The sequence below is a fragment of the Mirounga angustirostris genome, unplaced genomic scaffold, assembly GCF_029215605.1.
Source record: "Mirounga angustirostris isolate CCGP_5_RB_7025 unplaced genomic scaffold, mMirAng1.0.hap1 SCAF_11, whole genome shotgun sequence".
Classification (NCBI taxonomy): Eukaryota; Metazoa; Chordata; class Mammalia; order Carnivora; family Phocidae; genus Mirounga; species Mirounga angustirostris.
In genome coordinates, this window is record NW_026991719.1 from 948509 (window position 1) to 962230 (window position 13722).

A 13722-nucleotide genomic window follows, 5' to 3' on the forward strand; every position below is an offset into this window, starting at 1 on the left:
CCACACGGGACCCACCACAAGCCCTGGATCTGAGTCCCTGATGCATCTCCGGGGGGTCCACCTTCATCCACGTGCCCCGAGGCACCCACTGGCCCCATCCCACACCCCGTATGGCCCTTGACGTCACAGTTTGGCACACGCTTGAAAGCTCTGCAGGTGACCCCCAGGCCCAGCCCAGGTGTGAACCACTTAGCTGTGGGCATCTTTCAGAACAGAAATTAGGTCGTTTCCCTTTGGTCCTGAAAACCCTTGCCGGGTGGGGTGTGGTGGGTCTTGGGTCAGGGCCCTGGATGTGGCCGCCGAGAGTCTGTGGTGTCTGCCCGCCGGCATCCTCCTCCCTGGTGCTCATGTGACATCACCCAGGTGACCTCACGCAGGTGACATCACACAAATGACCTCACACAGGTAATTACACACAGATGAGCTCACACAGATGACCTCACATAACTGACCTCACACTGGTTCCCCACCGGCGATCTCAGGCAGGTGATAACACACGTGACCTCACACAAGTGTGCAGCCCTGAGCATCCTGTGCATGTCAAGCCCCAGGCGCCAGGACCACCAGGAACAGCAACCCTTTGGTAGCGAGCTCCCCTCTGGCTTTCTCCGCAGAACCTCGTGGGTGCATGCGGTCAATGTTGGAGGAGGTGGACGGTTGCTGAGGCGGTCAGTCCTTAGCAGACATTTGAACATTCACGGATGCAGAACAAAATGCTACTGGAGGCGCTGCCTTCTCATCCCTCATTAATATGCCCGGAGCAAACTCACCAGCCAGAGATAAATTCACAATAAGGAAACTTTGTGTTGAGGAGGAAAAGCTGTTCCTCTACCCTCTTAGGTCCTGAACCTAGGGGCTGCAAATTAAATAAAAGGGAGCTGAACGGGCAGGGCAGGGGGGAGCAAAAGGTCCTCATATGCATATGAGAGCTCACAAAAGAAGTGACTCTTAAGTAGCTCAAGTCAGGGGCTTGAACAAATAGGGGATAAAAACAATTGTGATGATGTTTGTTGAGGCAGGTACCAGGGGTCTTTTTTGTCTTCTTCATGGGCATAGAACTCCCCTGGAGATGGAACTGATGATACGTTCACCGTCCTTCCTGGAAATGAAGTCTCCCCAAAGGGGGAATTCATGGCACGCCTCATTCCCAGTCTTTTGCTCTTTGGCACATAAGGGAAGTTCTGAGAAGGCTTCTTCATACCAGTTCTGGGGTTCCAGGTGGGTTCCCACATTTGCATACAATGCTGAAAACACAGATGGTAACAATCTTTCCTTTTTTACAGGGCAGCGCCTCCAAGACAAACCCCGTAAGTATCTCTTCCTCTCTCTGCGACTCCTGTGCTTGGGCCCAAAGGCAGGTCAAACTTCAGGGTTCACTGATCACCTCGGCTGTGGGGTCCCAGTTAGCCCCTTAGTGGCCGTCAGGCTTTTAGTCTCGGATTGAGAAGCTGTGTTTTCTTGAAAGCCTCTGACTCAGCTCAAGTCGCTGCTCATCATCCACCCCGTGGACAGAGCAACGTCCTTCTTCCAGACCCCGTCCTCGGACGTTTTCAGTTCAAAGATTGTCATGAGCTGAACAGTGTCCTGCAAAAATGCATGTCTGCCCAGAAGCTCAGCATGGGGTCTTATTTGGAAATAGGGTCTTTGCAAATATCAGTGAAGGATCTGAGATGAGCTCATCCTGGATCAGGGTGGCCCTAAATCCAATGACAGGTGTCCTTGTAAGAGACAGAAGAGGAGACACAGACACAGAGGAGAAGCTACCTGAGGATGGAGGAAGAGACGGGAGGGACGCGGCCACAAGCCCAGGGATGCCTGGAGCCCCAGAAGCTGGAAGAGGCAGGAAGGACCTGGAGCCTCTGGAGGGAACATGGCCCTGCCCCGCTGGATCTCAGTGGTCCTGCCCCACCTGGATCTCAGCAGCCCTGCCCCGCCTGGATCTCAGTGGTCCTACCCCGCCTGGATCTCAGTGGTCCTGCCCCACCTGGATCTCAGACCCCACCGGTCTCCAGAGCCGGGAGAGGAGAGGTTTCTGTGGTTTTAAGCTGTGGGGTACGTGGTTGCTGGTCACTGCAGCCCCAGGACACTCTCGCACATAGATGAGCATCCCCTTGTACCCTCTCAAGGGCAGCAGCAACCCCCCCCCCACCTCTCAGATGCTCTCTCATCCATCACCTGGGTTCCTGAGGTGTTACCTGCTCCCAGGGGATGCCCATGCTGCTGATGGGATGCTGCCCGTGGACCACACCTGCAGCGGCCAGGACAAGTGCAAAGAGGGTGGGTGCAGCACCATGTGTGGCTTCCCAATGCCGAGGGGCCTCTCCTTGGGAACTAGGGGGAAATCCCGCTGTTGCCCTCGGCTTTTGTTTGCATGGGCTGACCTGGAAGATCCCTAGGTCCACACCGGCCCCTCTGGTACCTGCCCCAGGGCTGCTGTGGCTGAGCGGGCAGGTAGCATGGGATCCTCAAGGTCCAAAAGGATTGGCACAGCTGATAAAGGCAAGATACTTCAGCCGTGGACACGTGAGAAGAAACTGGGTTCTTTGAGGCGAGAGGAACAGTCAAGAACATGTCCCGGGGCTTCAGGGTTGTGCGAACTTGGGTCACAGTCCATCTTCATACCTAGGCTGCAAAGAAACACCGCGGGCTCTGGAACGAGCCGGCTGGCAGGGACTCTGTGTGTCCCACTCAGCTCCGGCCCCAGGATGTGGTTGGATGAGACTGGGATTTGCACCGGGGCATGCCCAGTGAGGAAATGCATCCCCGTTCCCCTGTGGACCCTGCAGGCCATGCCTCTTTTCCTCACTGACCACCTAGTGTTCTGGTCAGTCTTACTCTGACAGTGTCTGCAGACCTGCACATCCCCGGACACCAGGATGCACATCCCCTGTGCAGTGACAGAGAGATGGCCCTCATCCAGAGGGACAACAAGGGGCCTGTCCCAGAACTGGCCTCATTTTGGCCCCGGGGGACGGCAGAAGGGGATGGCAGACCCTTGGCGCCCAGTGGTTGGTGTCTGATTCAGAGTCCAGTTGTGCCCCTAGGAACCGGAATCAGAGTCCAGTTGTGCCCCTAGGAACCGCAAGGCCAGGTGGGGCTCCTGCCCTCCCCACCCCCGGCTGCCAGTGTTTAGATGTGGAATAACCGCAAGCCAGGTCCCCAGGGCGTGGGTACTCTGTGCGAGGGGTGGAGCGCAGCTCGGGGAGCCGTGGGGCCCAGGCATGGAGTCCACCTCCCCAGGGAAGAGCCCCTTAGGGCCCCTGCTTGGGGCCAGACGGATGGACGGAGGCCCCGGGCGTCAGGCGTCAGTCGTCCTTGAACGGACCCCCAGAGCTCACACTGCAGGGGACGCTCCCGCCTCTCGCCTCACCAGCGCTGCTCACAGACCGTGCCTTCTTCTCTTCAAGGTTTTCCAGAGGGGACAAGATCCGAATGTGTACCTGATGCCCCATTCTGCCGTCAGGCCCGACACCACGTTCCGAGTGAGGGTGCGCTACCTGCATAATGAGCTCTGGAGCGAATGGAGCCCGACGCTGCGTCTTGGTGAGGGCCCCACTCCCCGCGCGCGGCGGAGGGATATTCTTTGGGGTCCCCTTGCACGGTTCCTCTTTTGGGTCTTACGAGGACGCCTGCCATTGGATCCAGGGCGAGCTCATCTGGGACCCTTCACTTCATCACACCTGTGATGATCCTGTTCCCATAAGGTCCCGTTGCCAGGTTTCGGGGTTAGGGCGCATGCATCTTTTGGGGGATGCTTTGAGCCCGCGGCAGCCCCCCCAGCAGAGGGGCTCGGGGACGTCCCTGCCGGCTCTCTGCCAACACACCATCTGCAGCATGTCCCGCTGCCCTGTACGCCCTCCCGTGTTCCGGGTCACCCTGGGAGGACGCACCCCCAGACCGAACCACAGAGCACCAGCCCCCTGGGCTACTGTTCCCTTAGCCCCACTCAGGCGTGTGAAAGACCCTGGTCGCCGGCCACCCCCAACCCAGCGGTGTCCCCCTCCCCCGAGGGGTCAGCCAGGGCCCAGGGGTGCTCCATCCATCTCCCTGGGTGCTCCGTCACCCCCTCTCCTTTCTGGGGTCAGGGACGGGTATCCCAAAGCCAGTGGTCTTCAGCGTAGCAGCCCCCATCACGCAGAAGTGCTGGCGGCAGGAAACACAAATGTAGGTTCATGGCGCTCTGGGGGTCTCGGGGGTCCTTCACCGGGCCTCTCAGCGCACCTGCTTGCAGGGACAGCGGAAACCCCACAAGGCAGGGGTCCACTCGGTGCGCCCCTCCAGCGGTCCCACACATCTGTTCTGGGGGGCGACAGGGCATGAGCTTGAAGAACGCACCAGCTTGATGCCTAACAGCTCCACAGGCTGGCAGCCCCCTCCCACGGGGGCCCCGAACGCACGTGTGGGGCTCGTTCTTTCCAGAAAACGGGTTCACGGCCCGCAGAAGCTGCACAGACCGCACAGGTCAAATCAGGGTTCCCCAAGGAAAGCCTGCAGGGCAACAGGAAACACACCTCTGTCCCACCCTGGAGTTTCACAGTTACGCATTCATTCCTTTGGCTAGGCAGCGCGGTGTGGAAAGCGAACGTCCCTTGAGAAAGAATGCGTTGCGCGGTACTAGCTGTGTCCTGGTGCCAGTGGATACGGCGGGAGCTCTCTTGTGAGCAAGGCGTGGAGGGAACGGGCGGGGATGGCCAGGGGGCGGGGTGGGCACAGGACCGGAGGGAGGGTCGTCCGCTGCAGCCCTGCTCCCCGCAGCACGCCCTGCACGCATAATCGGTAACAGCGTCGAGGGGAGGCGGGTGCGCGCAAAGCTGACCGTCCGTCCCCCCGCGAGCGCGCGCGCGCGCGCGCGCTTGCGCTTCTGACCCTCAGCTCCTCTTCCCGCACTAGGCCTCCCGCAGCAGGATTTCCGCGGCGTCCTGGTCGAGGTGGTGGTGGCGGCCACCGCTGTGCTCGCTCTGGTCCTCATGTGCTTGTGCAAATGGTGAGCCCCAACACTGGCGCCAGGACCCCCCACTCCCCACCGGGGCGCAGGACCCCGTGCCCGTGGAATGCCCAGGGGAGGGTGAATCCGGAGTCAAGGTGCGGATTCCAGGGAATCTGAGGGCTGGGGAGGAACAGGGAGAGACTGCCCGTGGGGTGGGGGGTCTCCTGCTGCCCGAGCCACGTTTGTCCGGGGCCACATAGCCACAGTGGTGAGGTCGGTCCTGCAGGTGCAGACCCCGCCTGGCCGCTGAACGTGCGCCCGGGGTTTCTGTAGGAAGGGAAGGGGACCTGCGGATCTGGGGTGCGCTGCCGGGCTCGCTGGGCCCTTCACTGTGTCCCCCTGGTCGGCAGGTTGGGGGGGGTCTCTTGCTGCCCGAGCCACGTCTGCCCGGGGCCACATAGCCACAGTGGTGAGGTCGGTCCTGCAGGTGCAGACCCCGCCTGGCCGCTGAACGTGCGCCCGGGGTTTCTGTAGGAAGGGAAGGGGGCCGGCGGATCTGGGGTGCGCTGCCCGGCTCGCTGGGCCCTTCACTATGTCCCTCTGGTCGGCAGGTTCTCCGTCAGGTCCAGGCTGTTCCCCCGAATCCCGCAGGTGAAGAAGGAAATCACCGGGACGTTTATGCCGCCCCCGGAGGTGAGTGCCTGCCACACTCTCTTCCCAGAGGTGGGTGCGTCCTCCCCTCCTGGTTCCGAGTCTTTGGAGGAGGGGGCTGCTGGGGGCGGGGGGGGGGGGGGAGGGGGGGCAGTGTGATTGGGCAGGGGTCTCCTGTGCTCCCCAACACTGGCGTGCAGTTCCGGGCCAGGGCTGGAGGGCAGAGGGAAGCGGAGGGGCCACGGGCCTGCATCCAGCAGCCTTCAGCACAAAACTCCACCGCCCGGGGGGAATTCACCACAAAAGCCACAACTCGGGGCTTAGGACAGAAACAGCTCCTGGGGCGGGGGAAGTGGGGTGGCCCTATTTCCTTGTTGGAAATCCTGGGCTGGTCCTCAGGCCACTGTTGGTCTCCCTCTTGCGAGTCGGGCACCCCTCATCAGGAGACTCTGAACCCATTACATGGGTACAGACCTTATTTGCACATAGAGCTGCCTGTGGTGGTTCTGGATGGAGGTGGGGTTTGGGGGCCCCCACTCAATCCCTGACCATGGTTTGCTGGGGCTGCCGCTGGCTCTCGGGTGAGGGGCCCTCCCTGGGGTGGCACCCCTACCCCATCTGACCTTCCTCGTGTATCAGCCCCATGTGCTGACCTGTGATGAGCAGAAGGATGCCCCCAACACAGGGGCTCTGGCTGAAGGCTTGAGGCTGTTTCCTCAGGAAACCCATCCCCTCGGGCTACCCCTGGGGCTTCCACGGGGCCTGGCTGCCACCTCATCGGGGTTTAGGGTTCATGGATAAAATTGGGGTGAGGTTCTGGGGTTTTGCAGGGGGCTTCTCTGTGGGTCTCAGCGTTCCAGGGGAAGGCGTTGCTGAGTTAGGGGTCCAGCCTGACTTCTCGGGGTCCCGTCCACAGCCCACACTCTGGCTGGTACAGGTGGTCCCCAAAGCCTTCCTGGGATGCCCTTCTGCAACGTGTGGTCCAGGAAATGCCGCTTGTCTAAGAGGCAAGAGTGGCCAGCGGGTGGACGTCCAGGTCCCTATTTCTCGGTGGGCGCAAAGGGACCCCTCCCATAAGGTTCCAGCTGGAAACACAATTCTCAGCCTCAGGCTGGCCGGGGTCACCCCCTCTTAAATTGGGGTGGCCCCCTGAGTCTTAAAGCAGCCCTCCGCCTGGGCCCCCCACGGCCACCACCATCAGGCTAGAGGGAGCCCTGTCCTCCCAGGGAGACTGCCACCCGGGGCATCACCCCTGCATGGAGGGGAGCCAGGGAGGCCTGCATGGGTCCCCAAGGGGCGCCCGGGGTGGGCAGGGTGGGACGTCTGCAAAGGTCTTTCCAGGCAAGGGACGGCTGCCCGGATGTGCATCCCAGATGAGTGTGTCATGGACACATCGTTTCCATGGATGACGTGGCTTTCTTGGGACTCAACTCACATGCCATCCCATTCGCCCCTTCGGAAAGCCCGATTCAGGGGCAGTGAGCACATTCGCCAGGGAGTTCTGGTTCCCAAGCATTCGCATCCCCCCCAAGGAGACCCCATCCCCATGAGCTGTCAGCCTCATCCCCTTCGCAGCCCCCCGCCCCCCTCAGCGAGCTCGTGTCCACATTCTGTCTGTGGATTTGCCCATTCCGGACATTTCGGATCAAGGGGTCCCACACTACGAGGTCCTGCGTGCGTTCTTCTCCCCCAGAGCATCGTGTGGTCAGGGTCCATCCACGGGGCGGCAGGTGTCCGATCTGTGCTCCTGCGCTTGGCTGAGTCCCGTACCCCTGCGGGCATGCACACGTTTATTTACGCATCCGTGCACTGGGGCGGGGGAGGGTGTGTCCACCGTTCGGCCACGGGGAGCCATGCAGCTCTGCACTGAAGCTTTCTTGGTGGCACAATCACGGTCCCATGCATGGGTGGTCTCAACGCTGCCCGTCTTCTCTCTGTCTCAGGTCGCCTGGGAGGGCGGCCGCCTGCCACCACTGGGCTCCCAGGAACCCGAGGACGTCCTCATGGTGGAGGAAATGTCGTGACTGGCATGGGGACTAGCAGAAACTGTGGCTTCGGCCTCATCCCCTGCCCCCGCCATTCCTGAAAACGTCGCGTTTGTGCATCGTCCACTCCCGTCTGGGCAAGATTTCTCACCTGACCTGCATCGCCACCACCGAAAACCCAGCAGCACGGCTTTCTAGCTTTCTACACGTGTCCAAGCGGGTGGGCGGTGTGGGCGGCTCGAGGACGTGGAGAGAGGCCGCCATGCTCCCCTGGTCCCCGGGGCTGGTCCTACAGGCTGGGAGCACCAGGGTCGCCCGTCCCCATCGTGCACCTAGCACATCCCAGCGTGACGAAGCCCTGGAGATGCTCACTGTGCCGTGAGCCAGCCGGGCAGTGGCCGAGGGCGAGGGCGGAAAGAGAGAGCGCGCGTTTCTTCCGCCGGATGAGCCTCTGCGTCTGCATTAGGGGACCGGCACCTGTTTGGGTTACTTGCAGAGTTGTGCCATTGCTTTTAAGACAACGGTCTCCGTGGTAAGTGGGGCCAGAAGACACGCGTTCCCCGTGGATGTGAGAAGTGTCGGGGATCAAGATAACTGCTGCCCCGTGTCCACGGAAGCCACGCTACCCAGTGGCTGTTCATCCAAACCACACACACACACACACAAAGGAAAAATCAAAAAGAAGAAAGAAAGCAAAGCTGTCCGAGCAGAAGACGCGTTCATGAACCCCCAGGCGCAAAGTATCTGCACTCCTCCCCAGGGCTTCCTCCCGCCAAATACGGCCATTATACCCTCATTTCAAAGAGCCCAGCCACCCTGTGCTGCCCACATGCAGCACACGCATCGATGCACCTGTCTTTGTGGAGAACCATCCCTACTCCTTAAAACTACGTGCAAAACCAGCAGGTTGTTTTTGCACGGATTTGCTTTAAAACGAGGGTGCAGACTGCGGGACCCCGGTGAGCACTGATGCACATTTGCAGGTGCTCGTTGGGAAAGATGATCACCGCGCAGTGTTCGCAAAGTGCCAACAGGACGGGGACACGTCCCCCCGCCCGCAGGTGCAAGAATCGATTTGACCCCTGCACGTCAAGGATGCTTATCTGCAGACTTCACGCGTTTTTGTTTCATGCTTGTCTGTATTTTTGACTCGGGCGGGGGGGGGGGGGGGAAGAAATAGGTTTACAGTGAGAAAGTGGTGGGTGTATTTGAGGGGAAAAAATCTAGTATTGGGAGCACGTTTCGATGGGAGTAAGACCATCTTCTTCTGTTCTGATTTTGCAAATTGCTGGGAATGAACACGCAGTGCTCTCATTATGGCTGGTTTTGTATGAATCCTGTTGCTGGTGAACAAAGGTTGCTCACAAGAGTCCTTGTCCTTAAAGAGACCCTCCATCAGCACAGGACGCCGGGGGCCATGGGGCAGGGAGGTGATTTTGGGGAGTGCAAAGCAAAGCAGAATGTGGGGCAGGTGGGCGTCCCCAGGACATGGGACTCCCTCTGGGCGGGCTCCAGGGCGTGGACGGGGCCGTGGTTTTTCGAGCCCGATATGCCCACGGCAGGACTTTGCAGGTGGGGGGGGGCGGGGTCCCTCTTTGGAGAGGTGGGGAGGCCCAGCCCTCAGAGAAGGAGGTGTCTCTGTCCCAGGTTATTGGTGGAAGCCTGGGGTTCCGCCGTATCGAGGGCTTCGCTCAGATCTTGCAAACGGGGACGTGGCCAGGACAGGGAGGAGTGGGAGTTATGCCGGACCCCCCATCTCTTGGGCCCATCTCGGTTAGGGTTCGGTGTCAGGAGAGCCTTGGGACGTGCACCAGGAGGTGAGGGTTCAGCGGCCCCTGGTCACTCACATCTCCCAGTAGGTGCCTGGAAGCCTCCCATCCGGCCTCCCTGGAGCCTTCGATCCTTCTTGCGGCTCTTTTGGTGTCTACATTGGCTGCCTACATGGGCATCATTTTGCAGACCCACAGGCTCTGCCGCCTGGACTCGGCCAAGCCCCCTCTGCCCTGAGGGATCTGGACTCAGACCCCAGCTCGACTGCCACCCACGAGGGCGTTTGGAGAGGACCTGGCTCCCTGAACTGGGTCCTTTGGACCCCGACCACCAAACACCCACCAAGCTGCATTTATTGTTTGACATTTAGTGACAACCCCATAAATAGTGTCTCTGCGATGCGAAAAAGCACGGAGGCTGGTGGGCAGGCGGGCCCATGATCCCGGTAGCGTAGGGATTCCAGCGGCGGCCGCGGACAGACACGGGAGCGCCCCAGGTCCTGTTCCTGGGGCGCCTGTCACCTCGGGACAGCCCCCCACCCCCACCCGCAGCGCCTCCCCGTTCTCCAGCGTCCTCACGGAGAACAGAAAGTTTCTCGAGGATCCTGCCGGCGGGTGCCTTCGGGACGTTTGGCAGAGACGTAGCGCGTTCGCGCTGTTCTGCGGGCGGGACGTGGGATCGCGTGTCCAGAGTCGTGGGAACACAGGCGGGAGGCTGTGGAGACGTCGGATGAGCTCACGGGTCCTTGTGGGTTTGCTCGCCCCCGAGCTTTTCCTGTGGGAAGCGGGATCGAGACGTCCTTCTGTCTGTGCCTCCGTCTGTGCGTCTCGCGGAGCTCTCAGGAGGACAGGGATTGGGGAAGGGGCCGCCAGGTGTCCCCCCACCCACCCCGGCAGGAGGCAGACGCCAGGTGCCCAGGACTCGGGAAGAAGGACACTCACGTCCGCTCTCCCCACTCGCCTTTCGGCTCGCGGCTCGCGGGCGCAGAGGATGCGCATGGCGCGTGGCGAATTCAGGATAGCGCCCCTCGCTCGCTTTTCCGCACAACCGCATACTAAACACCGGGGTCGGCTGGGACCATTTACGCAAGAAAACACTGTTCCGGGCCGTGTGCGCGCATTCCAGGGCGTGAGGAAGCGCGCGGAAGGCGCTCACGCCGACGCGGCGCGGGGAGATGTCCGCGCGGATTACACGGCACAGACGGATCCCCTCGCAAGTCTACACTGGGGGCGCCTGGGTGGCTCAGTCTGCCTTCGGTTCAAGTCATGATGGTGGGGTCCCAGGATCGACCCCACATCGGGGGGTCCCTGCTCCGCGGGAAGCCTGCTTCTCCCTCTCCCACTCCCCCTGCTCGTCCTCTCTCTCTCTCAAATAAATAAATAAAATCTTTTAAAAATTTCAAAAAAAAAAGTCTACCCTGTGAAGAAACCTATTTCACAAGAAGCAATGTTGGCTGATAAGGAAGGTTTTCGTTGAAAAGCTTCCATGTTTGGGGGGCGGGGCGGGGTTAAAATACACAGAAGAAAACAGTCCACATCTTTCGAAAAGACTCGCTCGCGCCGAGAAAGACAACCGTGTCCTCGGGGCAGAGGAAGCGCTCGCCCGCTATCGGCCACCCCCGCGGCCACCTGTCCCGGGCGGACACACCCGTGTGGCTTGGAGTCGCCTGGTCAAGGTGCTGAGGGCGATAAGCACACAGCGGCCCGAGGTGACGGGAAGGACTCGGCAACCACGGGGCGAGGCCGTGTGAGCCAAAGAGAGAAGTTTCTGCCGTAAATACGCACTAGGACTGCGCCGATGAGCTGGATCCGGGAGCCTCCGGTTTCGTGCACGGATTTTAAGTTAAAAAACAGAAGCTGGGAATGCAGCCCTAGCCCGTGCCGGGCACCCGCAGGTTGTGGAATGGACCGGGCAGCTGTGTGCCTCAGTGGGTCCGGGACTGCTGGGCCAGGCCAGGCTTCCTGGGACTGGGGGCTGGGAGCTGGGGCCAGAGTGAGGGGCCGGGGGTGGGTGCTTAGGGTCGAGAGAAGAATAAGGAAGAGCATTATTATGATGATAGGAGCATCCTGCACTGGCCGTGACAAATGACCCACAGCTGGGGGCTTAAAACCACGGGGATGCATCCCCTCCCAGCTCTGGAGACCAGAGTCTGAGGCCCAGGGGAGGTCCTCCCTGCCTCTTCCAGCTTCCGGGGCTCCAGGAATCCCTGGGTTGGTGGCCGCGTCCCTCCCGTCTCTGCCTCTGTCTTCACGAGGCCTCTCCTCTCTGTGTGTCTCCCCTTCTGTCTAAGGACTCCGGTCATTGCATTTAGGGACACCTGGATGACCCAGGATGAGCTCATCTCAGATCCTTCACTTCATCCCATCAGCAAGGACCCTATTTCCAAATAAGGCCCCCTTCCCAGGCTCCAAGGGACATAAACCTGGGCAGGCACCATTCGGCTCAGCACAGGAACGGAACCTGTTTATTTCCCAGGGCCCCCGAGTGGCTCAGTTGGTTAAGCATCCGACTCTTGATTCCATCTCAAGTCATGATCTCGGGGTCCTAACAGTGAACCCCGCGTCTGGCTCACACTCGTGGAGCCTGCTTGAGATGCTCTCTCTCTCCCTCTGCCCCACCCTCTGAAAGAAAAAAACTATAAGTAAATTAAAAAAAAAAGTAGAGTTTATTTGGGGAGCAGAAAAATTGCAGAAGGGGTTTGCATCTCCCCGACACAGCGTGCCGGTGAAAAGCAAACGCCCGCTTCCCCCGGAAGCAGCAAGGGTGCAATCCGAGGCATCTCGGGGAGAAGGAGCGTGTGGGGGGAGCTTCTGCACAGAGTGGAGGGCAAGCCTCAGTGATGTGGGCAAGGTTGTCCCAGAGCCTGGTGATCTCAGAGCAGAAGGGGGAGGAGCAGAGTGTTCGGCGGTTGTGTTTTTAGCCGGGAAAGTTCACCAGGGAATCCCTTCATCTCGGGGGAACTGCACAGAGGAGGACAGGGGGCGGGGGGCGGTCATGCAACCACCTGATCCTAGGACAAGGCCAGCTTCCAAGCAGAAACTGGCCCTGAAGCTCCCTGGGGACGCCTAGGGGAGCACGCGGCTGGGTGTCTGCAGGACCTCAGAGCTGACAAGGTGTGTTGGATGCACATTTCACCTCGGCTCCTGCCCTGGGCTCTCAGAGGAGCAGGACTGTGGGTCTTCCCCAGACCCCTGCACCGGGCACGTAAAGGACTCCTACATGCTGGGTCCTGGGTCCTCCTGCAGCTCGGAGACCCCAGTGCAGGAGGACCCACCTGCTTCTGTCTGAGCCGCAGACCATCATCCACGCCGTCACATTGAAGGGTGCATTGCGGGGGTGCGGCGGCCAGGAGTCTGAGACCCCCCAGACCGAGTCCTCCCTCCCTAAGAGGCCCTCAAGGTGCCCCCTCCCATCCTGGACCTGCCTTCATGACGGTCCTGCTCAGACCAGGCTGTCGACCCCCAAAATCACGGGACTTCTTAACTGGGAGGCAGGCGTTGCAGAGAAAGGAGGCATCGTCCGTAGGTAATGTGCAGGGAAGACTGGATAAAATGCCTCTGGTCTTCCCAAGAAAGAGGCCCCAGAAATGCTTCGGAATACCAGGGGCGAGTCCGTGTGAACAGGGTCTGGGTTGTGTGGGGAGGGGGGGCCTCACTTTCCGCCCCCTGATGGAACAGGTGGACGCAGAAGAGTCCATGATGCGGGGCCACGGGTGACGGCTCAGATCACGTTACTCCTTCCAGTCCCCCTGCCCCACTGGAAACGCGTACGTGGTCGCAGCACATCCAGACAGAAAGACAAATCATTTCCTCCTACATAAGCATATTGAAAACATTAATATGCGTGAGTACTCCGGTACATTCATATTAATTAATAAAAATATTAAGAAAATAAAGTGTTTGTATAATAATTAATAGATACTAATTAATCTCAGCATTAATATAGTGGATATTAACATAGTGGATAGAATACATGAGTGTGCGTGTGTTATAATAATGTACTATACGTAATACATAGTTTGTGTTTTATAGAATACATTTTAACATAATACAATAATATATAATACAACATAATAATATATAATATAATAATATATAATACAGTAATATATAACACAATAATATATAACATAATAAGATATCGTATAACATAATATAATGTCGGGGCCCCTGCCACCTCCGTGGGCCCCTCAGAGGTGCCCATCTGACCACCTCTGAGGACCCACCTTCCCCCAACAGCCATGAGGCTAAAGCTGTCATTTGCCATCCCCGGGCCAGTGTGCCCAAGGGTTTCTTATGAGCCCTGTCCTCCTCCCACAGCTGACCACATCCTCAAGCGATCCTGGTGTGTCCCCAAAGGGCTCCGTGCGCAGGTGCACCTTGCTGGGTG